Genomic DNA, 24,956 nt, shown 5'->3' with positions numbered 1-24,956 from the left:
TAGCATCATTAAATATAAATAATCTCTCCCTTTTTTCTTTTCTTTTTTTTTTTAGTGAAAGAGAGAGAGACAGAGAGAGGAACAGACAGACAGGAATGGAGATGAAAAGCATCATCTCATAGTTGTGGCACCTTACTTGTTTATTGATTGCTTTTTCATATGTGTCTTGACTGGGGAGCTCCAGTGGAGCCAGTGACCCCTAGCTCAAGCCAACAACCTGGGGCTCAAGCCAGCAACCTTGGACTTCAATCTAGCAACCTCTCAGCTCAGCCACCATGAAGTCATGTCTATGATCCCACACTCAAGCCAATGACCCTGCATTCAAGCTGTTGAGCCACGCTCAAACTGGTGACTCAGGGTTTCAAACCTGAGTCCTCAGCATCCCAAGCTGACACTCTATCCACTGCACCACTGCCTGGTCATGCATCTCCCTTTTTCTTGAAACATTTCTTTCCTGGTCCTCCTCAGATCTATGTTCTATAAATACTGGCTCATTCTCACAACATTTTTTTTTCTCTATCTACACTGTCTTTAGTAACCCATCATGTACAACTCCCAAACTTTAGTCTCCACCTTACCACCCTGTCCCTGAATTCCAGACTCAAAGCTCCAACTCTTTTCTCACCATCTTTACTTAAATATCTGTTAAATGTTTCTCAAACTTAGCATGTCTGAAACCAGACTCTGATTCTTACGTCCAGACATCCTTTCACTTATTGGGAAACTCCCCCATCCCAATAAAAAAAACTCCATCTTTACAGTTTCTCATGCCAACAAACTTGGGAGTTCTTATTGACTCCTGTCAACACTACTTTTAATAATGTTGAGAATCTGACCTCTTTTCTAACACCTCCATCAAAACTCACCTGGTCCAAGTAACCCTTATTGTGTGCCTGGACCCTTACAATAGTATCATATTTTAACACTGGCCCCTGCAGTCTATTCCAAAACAATAGCTAGAGTGATCCCTATAAAATGTAAGTCAGATCATGTACTCCTTTACTCAAAGCCTTCCACTGTCTTCTTATCATTTAGGAGTTAAAAGCAAACTCCTCACTAGAACTTACAGAATCCTCAGTGAGCTGACCACCCACTGCCTCTCTGATGTCAATCCCTACTACTCCCTCCTTCCCTCCCTCTGTTCCATCCCAAGAGAACTCTGATGTTTATCAACACGCCAGGCATGCCCTAACCTCAAAACCTTTGCACCTGCAGCTTCCTTTGTCTAGAATGTCTTCCCAGGTTCTTCCATAACTCTTTTCTTCACCTTCTTTAGTTCTCTGGGCAAATGTCAATGAAAATTCACTTGATAACACTATAAAATACCATATTCCAAATACAGCACTTGCTTTCATCCTTCTCAGTTTTATTTTCCTTAGATAATTTATCATCAACTTAAATACTTTATTTTTTTTTTTTTGCGCCTACTTTATGGCTATAAGCACAACACCATGAGGATAGGGATCTTGACTGTTTTTATTAATTTCTCTTCCCAAGAACCCAAATAAAAGATAATATACAATTGCTAAGTAAATTAATTACATTTTGGGAAAGGATGTCTATGTAAGTAATGAGTTAGCATCACTAAGTGTTCACTGTCAGGCACATTAAGTGCTTTACATGTACTATCTTACTAACCTTCACAACAATCTTTGAGGTTCTTTTAATCCCCAATTTTACAAATGAGGAAATTAAGGCTTAGAGAGGTCAAATAACTCACCCAAAGTCCCAGAGCCAGTATGTGGTGGACTGGAGACTGATTCTCAATCTGCTTCATGTCACAGCCCATTACTTTTCTAAATTGACTCTGAACACCTCTTAGCTGTGTTGCTAGGATAAACCTCAATAATGACCTTATTGTGCATTACCCACTTAATAAACATCAGCAATTAGTATCATTAAAACTCAAACTCCGTACAGTAGATAAAACACTACATGATAACATCAGATTCTAAAAGTTATATAGATTGCTAGTCACCACATTTTCCAACAGAGATTTTAGGCATTTAGTATAACTTCATTTATTGCCTTGCTAAATGGAGCAATACCACTGCTATAACTTTGGAATTAGGATATCTTCAATTTAGCTCCAAAAAGCCACTTGATCTTTCTTGGGTTCAAAGTTGTTAAAATCTATATTTGCCGAGATACTACTGAATCCAATTCACCACCAGCACATGGGGAAAAAAACATTAGAATAAAAATCCTCTCTAAGGATAAATAGCACAGTGCATTTCTTGCCCTCCCCTCTGGAATCTGTTCCCCAGAGTTCTGTCTTCCTGCCTCCCCATACAATACCCCTTGATCAAAGGAAGCATCCGCCCTGAGATGTGCTCTGTTTAATATTGACTCTTCTCTGGACTTGTCTTCCTGACCCAGATTCCTTCTGCCACTCTAATTCTGAATCCAGCCCTACTATTTCAAATACTGATAACCTTATATTTTACTAGCTCCTGATGCTTTACCTGACATGGGTTCTCTATTCAAGCCTCAATAAATTTAAATTCTATTTTCTAAGCATGCAGAATCAGTGGTTGCACAGCTACGTAAGCATCAAGAATAAGAAACAGGGATAGGCCCTGGCCGGTTGGCTCAGCGGTAGAGCGTCCGCCTAGCGTGCGGAGGACCCGGGTTCGATTCCCGGCCAGGGCACACAGGAGAAGCACCCATTTGCTTCTCCACCCCTCCGCTGCGCTTTCCTCTCTGTCTCTCTCTTCCCCTCCCACAGCCAAGGTTTCATTGGAGCAAAGATGGCCCGGGCGCTGGGGATGGCTCTGTGGCCTCTGCCTCAGGCGCTAGAGTGGCTCTGGTTGCAACATGGCGATGCCCAGGATGGGCAGAGCATCGCCCCCTGGTGGGCAGAGCGTCGCCCCTGGTGGGCGTGCCGGGTGGATCCCGGTCGGGCGCATGCGGGAGTCTGTCTGACTGTCTCTCCCTGTTTCCAGCTTCAGAAAAATTGAAAAAAAAAAAAAAAAAGAAACAGGGATAGGTGTGTGATAGCCTGCCTCCAAGAGGACCCAGTGATTCTCATCACACTCTCATGTAGCCGCCTGCCTTCATACTGAATAAGGCAGACCTGTGTGGCTGAGGTTAGGTCTTAAAGGACATTGTAGAGTGTGCCTTACACTCTTAGGTCATGCAAACTGAGGAACCCAGAGGTCATGTCAGGAGGATATTAAAAGCAGACCCATGGAGAAGTCCAGAAAGGAAGGTACTCAGGCTTACTGCCAACAGCCAGCACTAACTTGCTGTCCATGTTTTTGAAAAGAATTCTCCAGCTCCAGTCTTCACATGGCTGCACCCTCAGCCAACATCTTAACTGCAACATCATAGAAGACACTGAGCTAGAACTATCTGGCTAAGAACCTCTTGCATTCCTGACCTACAAGAACTACGTGAAATGATAAGAATTTATTCTTCTTTAGAGCCGCTGAGTTTTAGGATAATGTGTTAATACAGTGAAAGATAACTAAAATAAAATGCATACAAAATCTGTAAGGCAAGTTAAAAAAAAGTCAGGAGTCCTATAACAAAGAAAATTGTGCATAAATTCAGCTCAACATTAAAGTATATATAGTATACATGACAAATAAAATATAATTTTTTCTTTTCACAGAGCTTAGAGCTTTGATTATGGGTTTTAAAAGACTATTAGCTGATTTTTCCTGACCTTCAGCACAGCCCTACCTGTAAGCATTCTTAAACTACAGAAAATAGAGCTCCAAAGACTTTGAACTTTAAACTCTGAACTCTGAAAAAAATGAAGAAGCATAATTTTCTGCTGTTAATGCAATAACCTTGATTTAAAATATAATAATAACCGATCAAATGTAGATTGTCTAGGACAAAAACGGAAGATCAAAGTGCAATACAAGAGATTAAAGACAATGTCAGGCCATGACTATGAAGAAAATACCAAACCAGAAGCAAGACAGAAACATTCATTTTTAAGATTAAAAACTTGGCATTAATACCAAAAAGGCATCACAGTCAGACCTGTATACTTACTGTACTTTCTTATATAACTTTGCTTTAGGTAACTAATTAGAACTCTGAACATCAATCATTCTCAACCGATCCTTCTGTTTACTCAGTTCCAAGATCGATTCTCCTTGGACTGATATTAAAGAGAGAAACCCGAATCAAATGAATTCAACTTATTTATTATAATCATTATAAAATATTCAAGTAACATGATAAAATGATGTGCACTCAACTTATAGAGACATCTAATATTGCCATTATTTACCCTGGTATTGATATATTACACGCTACAGAAATAAAGGTGTTACAAATATGAAATTGAAGACAGAAGACCTGAAATAATATAAGGCCTCTGTTTTAAAGTTCTGGGAAAGCATCTGGGAGATAAAAGTTAAATAATTTCAATGCCCTCTCTTGACCACCAATAACACTTTTAGCATTCATCCCTTCATGGTGGGTGCACAACTCATTTTGTCAAAGATGTATCTCTTTGATGCTTCCCTAGAAATTAGGCTACAGACCCCAAGTCACTAGAATTGTGTCTGTTTATGGCTCTGCCTCTGGTCCCAAGTTTTACCTTCTCTGTTTGGTCAAGAAATAACTATTCAGACAGATTAGACAAATACTTTTCTTCTAATCAGTGACACGAATACAACCAACACACATTGCACTCTTATCTCTATCAGGCACTGTGTTAGGTGCTAAGGCTACAAAGCAGTTTAAGGAGCAAAGCTAGCTGAGAAGGTGCTCACCTCTGCAGCAGGGGACCCCAGCAGAGAGAACACATCATGACTAAGAGAAGACAAATGTTGGAGGGAAAGACAGGGAGAGGAATCTTAAATTCTAGAAAAGGTAGGGGATAGAATGACTGAATAGACCACTCCAGGAAAAGGCATGGCAAAAACAATGATCTTTGACCTTGATTTGTAAGTGGAAGGTTCCCTGAAGGATAGTAGGTTTTTGATAAGGCAAGAATGAACACTATGCCACAAATCTGAAACTTCTACAATATGAGACACACTGTGTGTCAGAATTACAGCTAATAGAGTACTATCATCAACTAAATGTCTAAGAGTTCATGGGGGACATATTTGGTCCCCTGTAGTTGGTTTGGAGAGGTAGGGGGCTACAGGCAAGGGCCAGTGAGAGGCCACTAGATGCTGACAGAGACCCTCAGTTGTCAGTCAGCAAGAAAATAAAGTCCTGGATCCTCCAAACACATGAAACTGAGTCCTGCCAACACTGAATGAGCCTCCAGAAAGGAATGCAGCGGGCGGACACCTGAATTTTAGCCATGAGACCCACACAGTAATTCTAATCTACTGAGTGGTGAGATAATAAGCTTATGTTGTTTTATATGACTAAATTTGTGGTAATACATTACAGCAGTGATAGAAAACTAACACCAACACATTCTATTTTTAACTTACTAATGGAGTTGCAAATGCAAGCTTATAACTTGGTTTATAAAAATAAATAAATACTATTCAAGATCCAGAAACATCATTACAATGATAGCACTTATTTGCATAGGCCAGTTCTTCTAAAAAAGAAGAAAGAGGAAATAATAAGAGCGGTCATTTACTTAGTATAGACCATATTCCTGTTTGTGCACTAAGTGCTTCACACAGCAATGGTAACCACTAATGTATGCATATATATTATACATTAGTAAGTGATAGGCAGTGTCCTAAGCAATTTATGTGTATTGATTCATTTAATCTTCACAACAACCTTATGAGGTAACTACTATCATCATCCCCATTGTACAGACGAGGGAATTGGGACACAGAGAACGTAAATAATGTGCGAAGGTAACACAGATAGAATCACTTGATTCCCAGAGCATCTGTCTCACAGAATTGGGCACTTGTCAATAGCACTCAGTGTTCCAGGTCATAGGCCAAACACTTCCCATCCATTTGAGCACTACTGTCCCCGCAGCACCTCATTCTGCAGCTGAGTAACCTGGGCTTCACCAAGGCTCCCTAAGTCGTTCAGTGTCCCACAACAGTTAAAGCTAGAACTGACCCCAGAAGAGACACCCTTAACCCGCCAGTGTGTTCTAGAAAAACCCGGAAAGGTGGGGCCAGCAGTTACTTGAGGATGTCCTTTTCTGAACAATCTTTAGCAGAGTATTTTAATGAAAAGCTTTTCATAACACTGGACTCAAGCCAGACCTCTCCCAGAGGACGTTTGAGACCCTCTCTGTTTCTGGCAGAGGGTGGGCTTCACACATGCCAAGTCAGCAACTGGGAATATTTGTATTTAACAGTAACAACAAACGCTTCAATCACCTTGCCACTTGATTAAAAAGTGGTTAATGAACATCTGCTGTGTCCTACTATGTGCAAATCAATGCAACAAGCATCAAGGAACATCCAGACAGGTCTAATTTACCTGAATGCATTGATTTCTACCTTACAATTAAGAGCAGTTAAAAGAGCTTCAGTGGTCTGATGCTTAACAATCATGACCCAAGTGAAACTTATAGAACATATTAAGAAAAATTTAATCAGCTTCTCATATTCTTCTAGTAAAATTAAATGCAATTATGTCAGGAAAAAAAAAACCAAACTACAAGTCAGCAGACCCAGGTTCTACCTGAGTGATTTAGAACAAGTCATTTCACTTGTAACTTTCGTTGTCTTCGTTTGTAAAATAAAAAGATTGGTCTACAGCACATGAAATACCTTCCTAGTTCTGGTTTTTATTCTGTATAAGAAGAATGTCTAGATTCGCACGGTGTGCTGAATAGGGGACAGGAGGACCGGAGCCGGTAGCGGGGACAGAAGATGGCCAATCTCCAAGCCCCAGAGCCGCTCATATAAAACTAGGAAGGTTTCTTATATATTTAAAGAAAAAGAAAAGAAAAGAAAAAAAACCTGGAAAAAGAGCACTCCAAACTATCAGCAAAAATGTAATGCATTTTTCAAGACCTGAATAAAAATGGGACACCAGAAATAGTAACCTTGCTAAGTAAGTAATCGCAGATGTACTTGACACTTGGTTAATGGGATTTAAAGAAAAGTAAACATGCACCCACACAAATGCATACATGCATATAATACACACACATCCTCTCACACAGAAATGAGTGCTTCCCACTCTCTCGAGTGGAGTGATGAGCAGGCCCAGGCATCAGCATGGAGCGATTATACAAGCTTGCTGCACTGCACCAAACTCACTGAACACCCGGAGCTCCTGGAAATGCTACCACGGTTTCCTACAAGTACAAAGGAGGCCCTGGAACGCTTCCAAATGCTAATGTTTTGATCAGCTAGGTAAGGGCATTCACTTAACCAATTGATAAGACTAAGACGGGACTATCAGCCTGACTCCACAGCCCTGGGACAGGTAGCTTCACAGCCCCCTTGGCAGTGCCAGAAGAAAGGGGGATTCTATCCTGACCCTGCTAAGAATGAATCAAAGAAAGGGAGAAAGGTGCATTTTGATGCTCATGTGTGATTTTTCTTGTACAAAAAGATTATGCAGCTTGAGCACAAAGCATAGAATCATGGGAAAGTAAATTCAATAGTAAACTGCAGAAACAGGGAGAGCACCAAAAGGTTCAGCAAACAGAATGCTAACACTGCTGTTGCCTATTGCAATATTGCAAGAGATGCTGCAACTGCATATGCATGTATTGGAGGGATTATGAAAATTCTGCAGAATTAAATAGTAACAGTTTTCTCAGAGCACATATCTCAGTTCATTCCTCACCTTACTTCATGTATGATGTCAGGGTCCTCTTTGAATTTTCACCATGAACTTGGTTTAGTCTTTGAGTCTCAGTGATTCTTGAACCACTGAAGTCTGAATCTAGCATGCAATGGGAACCATTGATAAGGTCTCCATGACCTTTCATTTTTTACCCATGCATACTCATCTCTCACAAAATGTAGAAGGTGCTCACTGCCCACAATTTAAGACTCATTTTCTAACCCTGTAAAATGGGAAGTTTGCTTCTTTCTAGCTCCGTGATTTTGACATCAACTTTCCTTTAAGTGGCATAGCTTTTAATTGGAAAAACCTAGGAAAGGACTTTAACTCAAACAATCCCAAAATATAAAAAAAGAGGGGTAGAATATTTTATAATCTATAAAAATATAGAAACATAGTTTCATTCTTGGTCAGTTTTCTTTTGGTTAAATGAAACACACACACACACACACACTACACACCCTTTCCCCTTCCTCAGGGTCTTTTTTTTCTTTTCTTTATTTGGATTATCAACTACTAAAAGTGAAGAATCCTAACAGACAGAATCCTTGAATTCTAGAGATAGTTGTGACCTTGAGGAACACAGGGGATGCATGGAATTGATAAATATTAAAGGAGAAGAGAGTTTACTTTTTAAAATTAGAATGGAGTCTTTTCTCTTTGAGTATGAGCTGTGCTTCTGTATGTATCTTTGTTAAGTCTGTCCTCAGAGTTTGTGCCCACAAGGAATAGAAATGTATCTTTTCAGGCCAGGAGATAGATTAAGGCAGGAAATAAAAGCTCCTTTCTATGTTGTTGATATTGTTGTTGTTTTGTCTATTAAAAAAATGTCCCCTTCCTCTAGCTGTAAGATAATGAGCCCTAAAGTCCAGGTGAAGGAAAGCTGGCCTCCAGCAGGCCTGAGGTTCCTTCTCTCAGGAGTTAACCAATCATTTGGGGCCAGATGCTAGACCAGATTGTTCCCCCTTGGGGGCAGGAAAGGACTGCCAGTGTCTCCTCTTCAGGAGCTGAGAACTGCATCCAGGGCATGACCTAATTCAAGTCTATGTCCTTCTACTATGCCAGCATTACCTCTGCTGATATTACCAGCTGTGTCTCCTATGGCCCATTTCTGTTCACTTACACGTGTGCATGCACACACACACACACTTCAGAAAAGATTTTTTCAGCCATTTGAATAGGCTAGCTTCTCTAATTGCATCTTCATTCAGTGTCTTCCGTTCATTATGTGGTGTGGTCCAAGGGAAGAAGCTATATTACTTCAAGGTATAAGGAGAGATGCGTTTGAAAATGCATTCCTGCCTGACCTGTGGTGGCGCAGCGGATAAAGCATCGACCTGGAAATGCTGAGGTCACTGGTTCGAAACCCTGGGCTTGCCTGGTCAAGGCACATATGGGAGTTGGTGCTTCCAGCTCCTCCCCCCTTCTCTCTCTCTGTCTCTCTCTTCTCTAAAATGAATAAATAAAATTAAAAAAATTAAAGAAAATGCATTCCTTAGGGAGAACTAAGATGTTCTTTTCTAAAAAGGTCATGCACAGATCACATTGCATTAGGAGTTTCTCTTGCCCTGGTTTCTGGGCCCTGGAGAATTGAGATTTATGATCTACTAGGTACAGTTATCTGATTAATGCTGAAGAAAACATCTTTTCTATAAAAGCTCTTTAAAGCAACTTAGTTTTGTCAATCATTCTGCCCAGAAGAGAACAGTGTCTTTAATTTGAGCTACAATTCCCCTGCTGGCAAGTGTCCATACTTTCCTATAGCTGAATCTGGCCAATTCAAAAGTCACTGCATAAATTTGGGACAGGTGGAAGTATGGAAAAACACCATCATTACAATTCAGAAGTACTGTCATATTACCAATAACCAAAAATAAAGCTAAAGAGAAACAGAGGGGAGGGAAAAAGGTAAGCAAAAAAAACTCAAGCATAGGCAAAGCAAAGCATTTTTAAAAGTATATAACACAGGATATTTAAAATGCACAAAAACCTGGGCTAATGCAAAGCACAACTACAAACACTCAAAAACCTGTGATCAGAGATGAGAGTAGAACAAGTTACTCTTTTTCTCTTACCATTTCTTAGAAATACGAAATATATTTCACATTTCTCAAATAAAACCTAAGATGAAGTAAACACCATACTAGCATGCTAAGGAGTTTCTTTCATGTGTTGAGGCAAACCAAACCAAAATAAGTATTTAAATATTAATAAAGTCTGATATTTTTCAAGGTTTGTTTTTTAAAAACCTCAGACAAAAAAAAATAATGTTTTTACTGAAATAAAGAGGATAGGGGAAATTTTTACTTTTATATTGCAAAATCTAAAGTACATTTTAACATTTCATATTTATGGGTTAACACAATTTGAATTAGAATTAAGTGACCTCAGTTTTAGTGTCGTTATTATGCTAAGGGCTGTTTGGCTTTTCCTAAGTGACATACTCAGAGATTCTGTTCCTCATCCGCTAAAAACAGTACTTCATTCCCTTTGAGGTTGCCTGTGATTTACAGAACAATTACTCTCCTCTTTTTAGTACTCCCCTCTTTTCCGTTGTATTATATAATGAACAAAGTACAAGACAAGGTAAACTCAGATTGTTCATTTAAATGAAAAAGAAAAAATATCTTACATGGGAACAAACACTGTAGCAAGCTACATCTGGATAATACTAATTTTTGTTTTCAAAGAGGCTTCACTGACATAGTCTCCTTCAATTCTTACAACAAACTTTGCAGACTAATAATATTCATCACTGTTTTGCCAACGGAGAAATTCAGTAGTGATCCAAAACCACCAAAAATAAAAAACAAAACACAAAAAACCTTATTTATACAAATACATAAAACTGAAACTCAACTAATGATTTCAAATGCTTATATATTCTTTAACAAATCAAATCCACAAGACACTGTATTTCCCACAAACACTTATTGTCAGCAATATGTCAGTTCACAATTAACTCCAGTACTGTTGGATATTCCAACTACGTCCTGAATAGCTTAAACCAATAAAGACGCTCAGGGCTGAAAAAAATTTAGTTGTAGTTATTTATACTCAAAGGCTTATATTTTCCTTTTCAGGCACAGGTTTGAAAGCAGCCTAGAGCAGGAAGCTATTGTTGATTATTTTTGGTGCCAATAATGTTCTCAGAAACATATAGAGAATTAAAAAGCTGGCCCTTACATCAAATCACTGGTTCTGGTCTCTGTCCACAGCCCCTGTGCCCCCATCCCTGGCTGGTTAAAAACAAGGTAGTTGAGTAGAGAGGAAATGAAAGCTGAAAAAAACAAGGAGTTTTTCTCCTCAGCACTAGGACCACACACAGAGCAGCTTGTCCCTCCCTGGGCCACAGCTACAAAAGCAAATTTAGATTTAGTTCAAGGACAATGGAGCAGCTTCAGAACATCTATAACCTTGTGGTTCTCCAAGGAGAAAGGAGCAAGGAAATATCAAGCAATGCTCCATAGCAAGGCTCCAATAGAACTAGCCAAACAATATGTTCAACAATGTATTAAACCTCAGCTGTGAACAGGGATTAAGCCTTGAAGGTATGACACAGCATAAAACACAATATCATGAACCCCAAAAACTCACAGGTGGAGGAGGCCGGCATATAAATAGTCAAATTACAGTTATGTGTTTAGTCTTTTTATAAATTATAACAGAAGCAGTGAGCTCAGAAACTGCCTGAGACCTGAAAGGTAACACTTGAGCTTAATCTTGAAAGAAGATGGGAGTTTATAATTAAAGTTGAGGGACAGGCATTCAACTCACAGGGAAAGTCATGTGAGAATGAATATGGACATTTAAGAAAGAGCCTAGAGCCCTGGCCAGATAGCTCGGTTGGTTGGAACATTATCCCAAAGCACAGAGGTGGTCTGGTTGATCCCCAGTCAAGACACACACAGAAGTAGCTCGATGTTCCTATCTCTCTATTCCTAACTTCCTCTCTCACTAAAATCAATAAATGAAAATTAAATAAAAAAACAACCTGTGCTGAAAGAAAGAGAGAAAGAGAGAAAAAAGAAAAAGAAAGAGCCTAGATTTACAGAAATAGTGAGTTCAAAGTTGGAATCGTACTTGGTACAAGCAAGAAATTCTTCAGGAGTTCTCTCAGAAATGCACCAGTTACATTTTACAGGGGAGGGAGAATCAAAACACTTCAAATTCTTAGTTTTAATTGATTTTTAAATTAATAACAGATGGCACTTGGAATGTCTATTTCCATCACTAACACAAAAAAGAAGTATGCATTTTTTAATTTAAATTAAAACAGATATTCATCAAAACCTTTTAGATTAAATTATGGAAAATCATCCCTAATCATAAATTTTATGATCTCCTCAACAATACAATGGAAGAGGAAGAGTATAATTCAAATACTTCCTAAATCCCTCCACAAGATGACACATGACTGTTCAAAACAGAGGAATAAAATCAGTTTTAAAACACAATAATTAAACAAGGATTTACCGAATGGCAGTTCTTTTCTCTGAAACTACCAAACCTGGTTTCCATCATCACTCAAGCAGGAAAATGCAGCAATTACATAACAGCTTTGCCAGATTAAGACAGAAAGGTATAGCCAACATACAAATACCAAATCAAATTTTTTTTCCATTTAAAAAATGTTCCATGTACCATCCAAGCCATTGTCATGAAACATTACATATTAAAAAGAAACCACTCATTTTCTGAAAGGTCAGTTGGGGGTAAAGAGTGAAATATCTTTCTGCTACTTGTACAAGATAGAAAATCTATCTAGAGTCTGTCATTAAGCAGCATTACAGTCTACCTGACATGGTGATGTTACAAATTGAAATGATCAACATCTCCACTTGTGTATTGTTGTTATATTCATATGAAATTGTCTCTCTTGCCACAGACTTTTCAAAACATGTATTATTTACAAAAATCAAGCAGTACATATCCTGACAACTTCTTACTAATTTATTTTGAGTATGTCTTCAATTGTGCCATATCTATTTCCAGAAATGAAGAAGCCATGTCCAAAACTTTTCACAGTGTAGCTCATTTAAACCAGTCAAACATAACATGAGTGTCTTCATTTCTCAAATACTGTCCTAGGATCAAGGATCCAACAATTAATAAGAAACTATTCTTTCCCTGAGATAGGTGGCAGCATTATTTAATTATCCCAGTAACTCACAAAGCAATTATTCACAATAAACACTCAAGAAATACTTGGTAAATAAACGCATGGATGAACATGCAAGTAAATAAATGTGGGAACTATTTCAAAAAATGTTTATAACCAGAGTTTCTATTTTTATTCTGAAAGTTCATTTCTGCTGTCAAAATAAAATAGTCTGTTTTCCATATCTATGACAACTGTCAGAGGGGAAGAGGGTTGGAAAGTTGGGTGAAAAAAGGTAAAAATATTAAGCAAAAAACCCACAATTTACAGACACAGAGAACAGTGTGGGGAGAAAAAGGGGTGAGGTGAGGTGCAGGAGGGTAAAGGAAAGCTATATGGTGATGGAAGGAGACAACTTGGGGTGGTGACCACACAATGTAATATACAGAAAAGGTATTGTAGAATCGTGCACCTGAGTCCTGTATAATTCTATTGACCAATGTTACCCTAATAAATTTTTTTAATTTTTAATAGTCTCAATTATATTGACTCTTAGGGATTTCCCACTAGACCCTGAAACCAAGCACTTAACTACACCTGCCAGGATACTTCGGTGTTTGTTTACATAAGAGTATGTTTTATTTATCTCATTTCTATTAGTTTTAGGTACAAAATTATTCATATATATAATTTATATATTAAAGATATATATAACATATAATACCAAACAATACACACACATACATACGCATACAAACATAAACAGTAGTCCCCCTTGACCCACAGGCGATACATTCCAAAACTGCCAGCGGATGCCTGAACCCACAAATACTGTAGTACAAAACCCTCTATCTACTGTTTTTTCCTATACATTCTTATACATACATAGCTATGGTCAAGTTTACTTATGCATTAGGCAAATTCAGAGATTAATAGCAATAACTAATAATAAAATAAAAGTTTTAACAATGTACTATAATAAAAGATATGCAAATATGGTTTTTATCTCTCAAAACATTTTTTTTTCTGTATTTTTCCGAAGCTGGAAACGGGGAGAGGCAGTCAGACAGACTCCCGCATGCGCCCGACTGGGATCCACCTGGCACGCCCACCAGGGGGCGATGTTCTGCCCATCTGGGGCGTCGCTCTGTCTAGACAAGAGCCATTCTAGCGCCTGAGGCAGAGGCCACAGAGCCATCCTCAGCACCCGGGCAAACTTTGCTCCAATGGAGCCTTGGCTGCAGGAGGAGAAGAGACAGAAAGGAAGGAGAGGGGGAGGGGTGGAAAAGCAGATGGGCGCTTCTCCTGTGTGCCCTGGCCGGGAATTGAACCCGGGACTTCCTCAAGCCAGGCCATTCACTTAAAGGAAACACTTTATGGCTTATTTTTGGCATCTCTGAATTGCCAGCATCACTACCCTTGTGCTTTAGGGCCATTGTGAAGTAAAACAAGAGAGACTTGAACACAAGCACTGTGATACTGCTACAATCGAGCTGATAATTGAAACGGCCACTTAGTGAATAATGGGTGGGTAGTATCTACAGCATGGATATGCTGGACAAAGGGTTGATTCATGTCCCAGGCTAGACAGAGAGGGACAGAGTGAGATTTCATCATACTACTTAGAAAAACATGCAATAGAGGACATATGAATTGTTTATTTATTATTTTTGAAGAGTGGTTGACCAGGGTAACCAAAATTGCAGAAAGCAAAACTGCAGATAAGGGAGACTACTGTACATCATACATATAAACGCACACATCTATACCTTCTATAATAAATAGGTCAAATGAATCAGAGGGAAAGAAAGAATATTATAACATCTTCTATTCTCCCTTCGTATGAACTTTCAGAGTTTCTTAAAAAAATAAAACAACACAGATTACTCTAAAAGTCACATTTACACAGACATATAAGAGTACACTTCCAACATTCCTGCCAGCCTGCATACAAACTGAGCAGAGAAAATTAGAGCTATTCTTAAAGTCTTAGAGTTTAAGAAATGTCACTCCATGAGCCACCTGCACCTCCCCTCCCCCATAAGCAGAACCTGTAACATTTCACTACCCTGTTTAGCTTGACTCGTTTCCCTGAGGGCTGGCACTGTGAACCAGGCATCTTTAAATGCCTGGTGCTCAGCACAGTCCGGTCAGACCCCACTAGTGCAGAATAGGGATTTGATGCCTTTTATTGGTTTGTTAAATTAAAGCAAATTTGAAGCATTTTCTTTAGAGATATCTTGTAATCCCCCTTCAAATAGTTCAGGATCCCCCAGTATATCACAAAACCAAAGTTGGCTATTTCTGTCCCAAATATCATGCCTCTAAAATATATTACCTCGTGTCCCATGCACCTCAGGGAGAACCCAAGGCCTAGAATAAACTAGGTAAGACCTCAAATACAGCAAGGCAGTGAGCCTAACACAGATTTATTACAGCCTTAGTTCCCTCTTCTTATATTTCAAGCAAATTATTCCCTTTTACAATATCCCAGAATATTTTTAAATGTTATATATTACATTACACTCTTTCATGAATATACAAGCACTGTGAGAGAGCAGAAACTAGGACATAACTGCTTTGATGGTTAGTAAATTTTATACAATCCCCTAGCAACACTGTTCAGATTAGAATAAAGCATTTGCCCAGTACAGTTTAATTAAGGGGCAGTATGCCCTGTCTGAATGCAAGGGTCTAAATTAGAAACCCCCTTGAAGTTCCATACTAAAGCCAAGGGATGACAACCAGAAATCGGCAGACTGGTAACCCTGGAGAAAAACTGAACTTTCTTAAATTCAAAACTCCTGACCCTTCCTCCACAGTACTCAACTAAGTTTTCATGCCATTCTTTCGTGGACAATCAGTTGTGGTATCTGTCGAAACAGTGCTATTAATACTAGTTAAAATATTAAAATCTGAAAATAAAGCATTTTTAATAAATGACAGAAGATTCAAAATTTACCTCTCCACATCACTACCATCACTTGCATTCCTATAGGGCTTTCTGGTTCAAGAGCAGAGCACATCAAGGAATTCCGCAAGCACATCAAGGACCGAACATCCGAAAGACGATGCCGCGCACCATTCAGGTTCACAATGAAATTAAACACATTTAAATACAGAAGAGCATTTTAAAAAATTAAGCAAAATGTGTTTACAGATTGCCTGAAGTAGCTCTCGTGTGTGTGTGTATGTGTGTGTGTGTGTGTGTGTGTGTGTGTGTGTGTGTAAAATATTATAAATGTTGACACTCTATTGTTCAGCCATGATCTTCTAGAACTTGACATTTTGTTCAAAAACCTCAAGTAAATCTCTCTAAAATTCAGGGTTGGTTATTTTTTTTTAACTTCTTTTTTTCTAAGGCTAATCACATAACCTCTGAGATATCTGAAAGATTATAGTAAAAATAATGTAATCTTCTCTCAGAGTAATCATTACAATCATCAGTAGCATACGCTGGTAACTGTCACGTGACTGAGATACACAAGGTTCCTCACCTGTGTGAAGTAGGGCCACAGCATGGTACTTCTCTAGGTCAGCTGGCTGTTTTTCATTGTTTTTGCAGATCATTCCATATTCTATAATTCAACTGACTTTTCAGACACATAGTATAGAGAGGACACCTTGCTGCCCCTAGTATGGGTGCATTTTTTCTCCTCACTAATGAATTTCTTTTTTTTTTTTCTATAGTTTTGAGATGTGCTAGTTTCTAAACCTTCATTTCTTCTACACACCGCCCAAAATGCCTGACCAAACTCTCATGGTACTTGGAAGGCTTGCAACAAGCACAGCAAGCTTGAGAGCTGCGGACAACTTCCCTGCCAGGCAGGGCCAGCCCTTCACTCACCACCAGGGAGGAGCATCCCACCCCATCCTCCTGCTACTCAATGCCACCACTTGCCTGACTGGCTGTCAGCCCAGCGTCTGATTTCTAGTCCCACTCCCACACTTGATCTGGGTGGCAGCCAGGTTCCAAACTCCAGTCTAACCAAGTGGAAGCCTTGCTTAGTTTCTGCCAGACCCTTTCAATAAATTGCTCTATTTACAGTATCATTCCTCAACTCAGATAAACCTCCCTTTCCCAATTCAGCTTCCTACGGTTGCAAGAGTGCAAATCCCTGCAAAGTAAAAGCCTAACGCCACAATGTGCCTTGGCCTTTACTCTAGATGGAAATCAAAATTGACCCTGATCATACTATACTTCTTTCTCTCTCTTTTATACCATCATGCCTTGTATAAAAATTGATAATAGTATTTGGCACTCACCGGAAATGGGCGAGGCTTGAGGCTCGGACAATCCTAGGTCCTTCCCAGTCACCTTGAGGGCTGAGAGCATAAATACTTCAGCACTCCTATAGGACATTCAAGGCACTGGCTTTAAAAGGGGGTGAGGAGTGGGAGGAGAAATTAAGCTCTTAGAAGCATCCAAAATTCAATTTGAACTCTCTCCACAGAGGGAGCTCCCAGGACATGGTGTGAGCTGCCGGGAACAGAGGGTATCCAGCTATGTAAGTTTGCCAAGGCTGCTGTAACAAAGTACCGTAAACTAGAGGGCTTAACCAACCGAAATTGATTGTCTCACAGTCTGGAAGCCAGAAGTCCAAGATCAAGGTGTCAGCAGAGTTGAATCCTTTGGTGGGTTATGAAGGAGAACCTGTTCCAGGCCTCTCCCCAGCTTCTGGTGGTTTATTGACCATCTTCAGCATTTGTTGGCTTGGAGAAGCATCACCCCAGTATCTGCCTCCATCTTCACATGGTGTTCTCCCTATGTGCAAGCCTCTGTCCAAATGTCCCCTTGGTAGAAGGACACCAGTCATATTGGCTTAAGGGCCTCTCTAACTGCATCATGGTTTCATCTCAGTGAAGTATTTCTGTAACAACCCTATTTCTGCATAAGGTTCACATTCTGAGGTACTGGAAGTTTAGACTTCAGCATATGAATTTAGGGGGATACAGTTCAACCTATACCTGTAGGATACCTGAAACAGGACCTAGCACACAAACAGGACATAGAGGATATGCAATGCATGTTTGCTAAATAAATGAAGAGATGAATGTATAATCCTTGCTGAGTGCAAGAAATCACTCAGTAAGGATTAGTCATCTGGTTTGGGGTGAGACAAAAGTAGCTGGTTTGGGATGATGTGGTTTTGTGATCACTAAGGAAGAGAGAAGCCATTGCTGTGAAAAAGTTTCTGAGACTGCTTCCTGAAAAACTGAGGTACCCAGGTGTCTGAGCACAGCAGGCTCTGAATTTGAGGTCAGAGTGCTATAAATAACAGTTAATATTATTCTTCAAAATGTCATATATACTTATAAAAATATTTTAGTAACAGAAAAGAGCCTCTGAGTAATTCAATTTATAGGAAAAGACCAGATATAAATGACTATATCATAATTAAGTACATATACAAATGGTAGACTAAATTTAGATGCACATTACATGTGTAATCATAGCTGGAAAAGGCTGGGAACTGCATGCCTGGACTGAGGGGCATGGCTTCTACTCCTCCCAGGTGCTCGGACGCCATCAGCCACCTACTCAACATCACACAGGCTCTTAACGTGGAAGAAAAGAAACCATGGAATATGATCCTGCAAGTGCCCGGCCTCCAGCCTCATGAGCCTTGGTGATGTCACTCATTCTCTCTGACACTCACTTTCCCCAGCACACAGTGCAAAGAGTCCACAGCCTATTCTGGGGTGAGGACTGACCTGTGACTACAGTTGCCATAATGGGGGAAAACAACTTGGTTTTCATTGCTACAAGCAAAACGACTATTGTGTGCAATTGTTACTTAAACACAAGGAATGTAACAAAAGTCATTCTGGGTATATAGGAGTTTCCATGTACTCAAGTTAGGTGACAGGTTGCTGTGTCTGTCCATCAACTCTGAAATAGTTAGCTCTATAATTGTAGGCTGATGTCCACCATGCAGTTTTTGGAGGACACTAGCTAAGGCCAGTGATTTATATACAGATGTAGAGAGGTAGGTGCTAAGTGTGGGCATGTCCAGAGAGGAGACAGACAGACTGAGGAAAGTCACATTGCTAATATCCCCAATTTGCCATTGAGCTATATATAGCTTCTAATTTTATGAGACATATTGTTGGCGTTTATTCTAAGAATATCTACCAAGTGAACAGATACACATACGTATGGTTCTGATATTCAATGTGTGTGTGTGTGTGTGTGTGTGTGTGTGTGTGTGTGTGTGTGTGTGTCCTACCAAAGCAGCTTTAGAGTACTGCAAGCAATAATGGTTAGGGAGTTAATCAGAAGTTCTGAGTTTGAGTCTCAGTCCTGCCATTAATAAAAAAGGAAAAAAATGTATTTTTATTACCCAAACTGTGGACATGAAATGAAATTATGTGGAAGCTTTGTAAACTACAGGAGTATAAAACAAAATGAATAAAATAATAAAATAAAACAACACTCATGAGATTCACAGGTTAATAAGGATAAGGATCACATGGTTCTGGAAGTTTCAGGCAGCCTCGTACTCATCAAGGTGGAAACAGGAACAACTTTTCCTGACGCTCTGAACACATCGCCAGCATACATTCTGTTGGTGTTGCCCTGAAGCGCCTCATAATTTCGTACTGAGCCTTTTTATGACAATTCATTCTTATTAGAAGACTCGTTTTCTCATACAATCTGAGAGGAAAGGCACTGGGTTTGTTTCTTCAAAATAAAAAGTTGGAGTGAAGGTAGTAGTCCTACTAGGAGCATGCACACTGTGAAAGAGGACTGGCAAAGACAAGCATTGAGGCACAAGAAGAAACGCTAACCCACCTCTGTCTATACACCATGTGTACACAATCACATCCCCTTGAATGGCATTGAAATCTGGAAAACAGCAGTGCTATATAGGATGAAGCTATGGTGTGTGTTTATTATGAACCTCTCGGGAATGAGACCTCATTTCCTGCTCCCTTTGCAACTCCCACCAAATCCTAAGCCAATTCTACATGATTCCCTATCGAAGCAGTATTCCTGTACTCTAAATAGCCTTTATCAAATATGGCCTTGATTCATAACCTGGTAGTGATACAGTTCAAACACAGAGAAACTTTATGTTATTCGAAGTGTTATCATTTTTTATTTCAGCTTGACAGGCGGGAGAGGACGGGCACCCACGTAAATCAGACCAGAGTGCAGTCTCTCCTTACTGACAAACGGATGCAGGACCTTGGAAAGCCCTTCAGTGCAGTGGGCCCCATTTCTTATCGATAAAAGGACTGAACTGAAATGTATAGCTCTACTAATTTTTGATTCAGTGTTAATAAGCAGGTTAAGCAGACTCCTATTGACTGCTGAGTATGAATATACATGGGCAATCCCAAATAAAGTTACCCACACTGAATACACACACACACACACACACACACACACACACATAGATGAGAGAGATACACACACACACATAGACACATATACACACACACACATATATATATGGCTAGAAATTTAAGGTAAATAAACTATTTTTATTTCCAAAGTGTGTATAAATGACCTTACATGCTGGTGGCAGCACACAGTATAGATAAATGAGATGGTATGGTATTTTGGTTAACTTGGACTTACCATGAACAAAATTTTTTAAGGAATCATAAGAAACAAAATATGTATTAACACTGTAACTACATGGAATCTAATTATTTCAATTTATAAATATGAATTTGAAATGCTATACCATAATCACACATTTTTAAGTACTAGTGAACCCTAAAGTGCTAGTTAATGGAAAATTTTAATAAATTCTTATTAGACTTTTCTATACATTATTTTTAAAGTGTGTGCATACATAAGAGATTACTATAGGTGATGGTAATTGAACATCTGGACTACTGCCTAAATGTCTTTATATTTCACTAGTTTTGATTGGACCTCAGTCTTTTTGCTCAATATGAGCAGTTCATACTAAATATAGCAAAACAAGATTCCACATCAGCTTCATTACAAGTAGTATTCTAGTAGTTTGTGAATCTATAATTAAAAAAAAATCATGGTTCATTCTGATTAATTGGTTCAGATTAATACTCTTTCCCCTCCCCATCAGACATTTTAATTATCTTTAAACCCTAAGGTTTAAAGTGACTTTAAATTTCTAAAATATAATCAATCCAAACAACCGCAAGAACAGACCAAATTCTCCAAGGCAGGTCCAGGCCAAGTTGGTCTGACCCAGACAGGACTAGATTGAGTCCAGGGACATCAGGACGTGAGAGAGCTGCCTGAGCTCTAGAACAGAGGCTTCTCATCAAGCACTTTCCTTTCCAGCATTCACTAGAAGGACAAGCTAATGGGTTGGCAATATGTCTTCTAGGAAGAGTTTAAGCATTACTTTTCTAAACACATCTACACATAGCTTTCTAAATGTCATGTCAAGATACACAAAGCATTGCCATAAAGTATTTGAGCAGTTAAATTAGTGGCTTCATACTTGCAGTTTAACAGACTCTAACTATAATTGCCTGAAACATGCTTTCCTACTAAGACTGAGGTCTCTCCATAGTGATGGAGGAACTCAATAAAATATACCCTAACATTGAGTACTGGAATGCATTTATATGATTGCGAAAGATCTATTAGGCCTGTCCATCAGAATGTCAATATATAATATATACCCCTGAGGCTTTGCGGATCCCATAACTGCCATGATTTTAATGGCGGTGAGTCACAAGCATTTATGAAAATGGAATACTTCAATGATTATCACTAGGACTTTTAAGATGCACATATTTTTTTAGAAGTTTATCCAAAATATCTCCTTCCTTGCCCCTTACATGATTCCCTTTAGGTAAATTGTCATTATTAACTTTGTCAAAATAATGTGAGAAAGCCCATATGGAACTTTTCAGAAGATTAATGATTTTGTTTCACAGTAAAACATGTACAAAGTTATTAGTAAAACATTGTAACATGTTCTAATCTCACAAATCTATTAAAGAAAAAATATATATCCCCTTCCTTTCTGTCCAATCCCTTCCTCTTCCCAGTTTACCTTCAAACTAAAAGAAATAGAAATTAACATGATATTACAAAAAAAATAAAATAAAAGTTACAAAAGATTATAATTTGAACTCTTCTTGCTGTTCTCACAAATTGATCCTTATGCTAGCATTTCTTAAACTGGCAAATAGCATAAAGGTGAAAAAAGTACAGTAGTTTTGCCATAATATAAATTCGGTTAGTATTGACTCCAGCAATTTCTTTTTTGCCCAAGTGTAAGGTTTAAAAAGTTGCTGCAAGGTCAATTTATAAATTATTCTTAACGCTGCATCAGCATTTGACACATTTCAGTACGTAAGAAATACAGCGAGCCTGACCAGGTGGTGGCGCAGTGGATAGAGCATTGAACTGGGACGTATAGGACCCAGGTTTGAAATCCTGAGGTTGCCATCTTGAGCAAGGGGTCACTTACTCTGCTGTAGCCCCCAGTCAAGGCACATACAAGAAAGCAATCAATGAACAACTAAGGTGCCGCAATGAAGAATTGATGCTTCTCATTTCTCTCCCTTCCTGTCTGTCCCTATCTGTCCCTCTCTCTGGCTCTGTCACAAAAGAAGAAAGAAGAAGAAGAAGAAGAAGAAGAAGAAGAAGAAGAAGAAGAAGAAGAAGAAGAAGAAGAAGAAGAAGAAGAAGAAGAAGAAGAAGAAGAAGAAGAAGAAGAAATATGGTTAGAAATAACTATACGTTAGTTTGAGTTCTTTTAAGCTGCATTATTCACATATTTCAATAGGAATACCTGAAATACTTTTCTTTAAGCTTTTAAAAATTTATTCATTTTGGTGGAGGGAGAGACAGAGAGAGCAGGAAAGAAAGAGAAGGGTGAAGAGCAGGAAACATCAATTCCCATAAAGCCAAGGGTTTTGAACCAGCGATCTCAGCATTCCAGGTTGATGCTTTATCCACTGTGCTACCACAGGTTAGGCCACAATATATGGAATTCTGAATCCTCAAATGAAAGAAGGATTATATGTAGGTATAAAAGATTTGTATGTTTGTATTTTCGACAGCTTATTAAACGGCGTCTTTCATTTTTTTTCTTATCTTTTTATTGATGAAATATACTAATTGAATCCATTAAAGAGTCTTCATAATTTTCATATGAGATATTTAACAAATAAATACATTAAAAGACGGTTTAACAATTCAGAAAGTATTGATATGGCATTTGTAAAAACAGAAACCTATCTCAGAATCAAAGTGAAATCATATTATTTTTTACAGTAATCCAGATTAAGTTTAGCAATAGTCATTTCTTTTAAAAAACTTCACTGGCTCCTTTATGAATATAAGCATCATATAAATAAAAATGAAGTGGTTACCAGGGGAGGGGCATAAAGAGGGACAAATATACAGTGACAGAAAATAATTTGACTTTGAGTGATGGGCACAAAATGCAATCAACAGTAAATGCTATAGAGATGTTTACATGAAACCTATGACTGCTGGGAACAATCTATGTCCTCTTATTGATCAATGTCATCCCATTAAACTTAATTTCTAAATCAAAATATTTAAAAAACCAACTTTACCAGCTTATTTTTGAATATAAGCATTAAGGCCTTACCAGGCTCCCCTTGGTTTTTTTAACTTTTGAGCATTGAAAAGAATATGTGAGCCCTGGCCAGTTAGTTCAGTGGTAGAATGTTGGCCCAGCATGTGGATGTCCTGGGTTCGATTCCTGGTCAGGGCATACAAAAGAAGAGACCATCTGCTTCTTCACCCTTCCTCCTTCCTCTTTTCTCTCTCTTTCTCTCTCTTCCCCTCCTGCAGCCAAGGCTCACCTGGTTAGAGTGCATCGCCTCAGAAGCTGAGGATAGCTCTGTAGAGCTTCCGCCTCAGGTGCTAAAAATAGCTAGTTGCGAGCATGGCACCAGATGGGCACAGCATCGGCCCCAGAGGGGGGTTGCCGGGTGGATTCTGGTTGGGGCACATGCAAGAGTCTGTCTTTCTAGTTCCCCTCCTCTTACTTAAAAAAGAAAAAGAAAAAAGAAAAGGATATGTGACCTACAATATCTGACATTTTATCAATCATTAAAAACGAAAAGTTTGTAGTAAAATTAACCTCCTAGTAGCAATAAAATATCTTACCTATGGGGAATTTAAATTCAGGTTTTGAGATTCATTTGCTGCTCTCTCATTTGTAACATACAGCTAAGGGAAAGAAATTTAGTCCATATCAGTGTTTATTTCCCTGGCTTTCAAACGACCCCTGAACTGGCTCTTAAGAGAGTTACATAGCATAGGAATCTTTAAAAGATGTAGTGTGTTACCCATGTGTGTGTGTCCGGTGCCTCTGTTATTGTGTGTGAGCACATACACATTTGGAGTCATGGGAAAGAGAGAAACATAGAGAAATATAATAATTTAACACTCAAGGACAATAATCATAGCTATTAAATTCAACGTGCTTAATACATATCTTCACTCTAAAATAAAAGTGGGAAGGAGAAGCTGTGGACTTAAAAAGAAAAGGAAGGAGAAAACACTCTATTTCTTGCCTACACACAACACTCATAAGAGCCTGCAGGTGTCATGATTAAGAGCTAGGGCTTTGCTCGGTCTGCCCAGGTTCAAATTCTCTTATTCTCACTCCACCATTTACTCACTAGGTAATTTATATGTCATTTGTATAATCTCACCAAATCTCAGTTTCTTCATCTATAAAATGGGCATTTCTTTTCATTCATTCAAAACATATATTCACTGTCTAATATACCCCAAGCCCAATTCTCTGTACCAGATATACAACCATACAGATGAGATTTCTTTCCTTCTGGAGCTCTAAGGTCAGTGATCCTTGCAAAGATGATATCAAACCATGGATGCAAAACTCAGTTAAGTAGCTGAAACAGAGTAGGTCTCCAATAAAAAGGTCAGGTAATAGGATTATTATTCTTTCTTTGAATTCTTTTTTACCTATTGATTTTAGAGAGAGGAAAGAATATAAAGAGAAAAACATTGATTTGTTGTCCTACTTATTTATGCATTCATTGGTTGATTCTTGTATGTACAGTGACCAGTGATTGAACCCTTAACCTTAGCACATAGGGATGACACTCTAACCGAGTACCCAGCCAGAGCTAAGATCATTATTCTTATTATTACACGGCACTAGACACGATGTAAGACACA

The 24,956-nt window shown here is 38.7% G+C and overlaps 1 protein-coding gene, 1 non-coding gene and 1 pseudogene across 2 annotated transcripts in view; 2 read left to right on the top strand and 1 right to left on the bottom strand.

Moving 5' to 3' along the window:
* Positions 1–24,956, bottom strand: part of FGF14 (fibroblast growth factor 14) — a 769,918-nt gene that overhangs the window by 644,700 nt on the left and 100,262 nt on the right. The gene's annotated exons all lie outside the window — the stretch shown is intronic.
* The window catches only part of LOC136403258 (dnaJ homolog subfamily A member 1-like), a 194,543-nt pseudogene that overhangs the window by 77,374 nt on the left and 92,213 nt on the right, over positions 1–24,956 (top strand).
* TRNAA-AGC (transfer RNA alanine (anticodon AGC)) lies at positions 2,577–2,652 on the top strand. Its single transcript has one exon. It is a non-coding gene; the product is annotated as a tRNA-Ala (tRNA).

This window comes from Saccopteryx leptura, chromosome 4, assembly GCF_036850995.1.
Source record: "Saccopteryx leptura isolate mSacLep1 chromosome 4, mSacLep1_pri_phased_curated, whole genome shotgun sequence".
In the NCBI taxonomy this organism is placed as follows: Eukaryota; Metazoa; Chordata; class Mammalia; order Chiroptera; family Emballonuridae; genus Saccopteryx; species Saccopteryx leptura.
The sequence above is the reverse complement of the archived record's forward strand: the minus strand, read 5'-3'. Positions and strand labels throughout refer to the sequence as shown.